Source organism: Seriola lalandi, unplaced genomic scaffold (assembly GCF_002814215.2).
Source record: "Seriola lalandi dorsalis isolate HSWRI2012SDOR001 ecotype SW California unplaced genomic scaffold, Sedor1 jcf7180002054549, whole genome shotgun sequence".
Taxonomy (NCBI): domain Eukaryota; kingdom Metazoa; phylum Chordata; class Actinopteri; order Carangiformes; family Carangidae; genus Seriola; species Seriola lalandi.
Genome location: NW_019525102.1, coordinates 673,927 through 674,422, shown reverse-complemented (window position 1 = coordinate 674,422; position 496 = coordinate 673,927). Strand labels below are relative to the sequence as shown.

At 35.7% G+C, this 496-nt stretch overlaps 1 protein-coding gene across 1 annotated transcript in view; it reads left to right on the top strand.

Annotated features, from left to right (window-relative positions):
- The window catches only part of LOC111661720 (C-type mannose receptor 2-like), a 13,564-nt gene that overhangs the window by 5,879 nt on the left and 7,189 nt on the right, over positions 1–496 (top strand). The window lies entirely within an intron of this gene.

The window sequence follows — 496 nt, the reverse complement described above, 5'->3', positions numbered from 1 at the left end:
CTGAGTTCAGGAACTGGGATGCTGGGGAACCCAACAGCCAGAGTGGCATCCAGCACTGTGCAGGCATGCAACACACTGGTAAATGGAAGGACCTGGACTGCGGATTGCTGAACTTCTTCTTATGTTTGAATGGTAATCTTGTAGAAAGATATTATTCATATGCATTCACATGTTCTGCAAATTCATGAATCGCCAAAAAACATTGCATTGATGACAAATCCAATTGACATGATTATGAAATGATCAGAAAATATGGACTTTGGAAAGCCGTGGACAGATATTAGAGTGTCCTTGAATGCACCAACAGGTCAATATTTTAAAACAATCCCTACTTTTAACAATGGTACCAATATTGTTGTTAATAATTTTGTAATTTTTACACAAAAAAAGACTACATTATGAACATTTAAAAGGATATCAGTTTAAAAAGCTATTGGAATATACAAAGCAATTATGTGGAGTATATAGGCTCTGCGCAAGACATATAAAATGAACT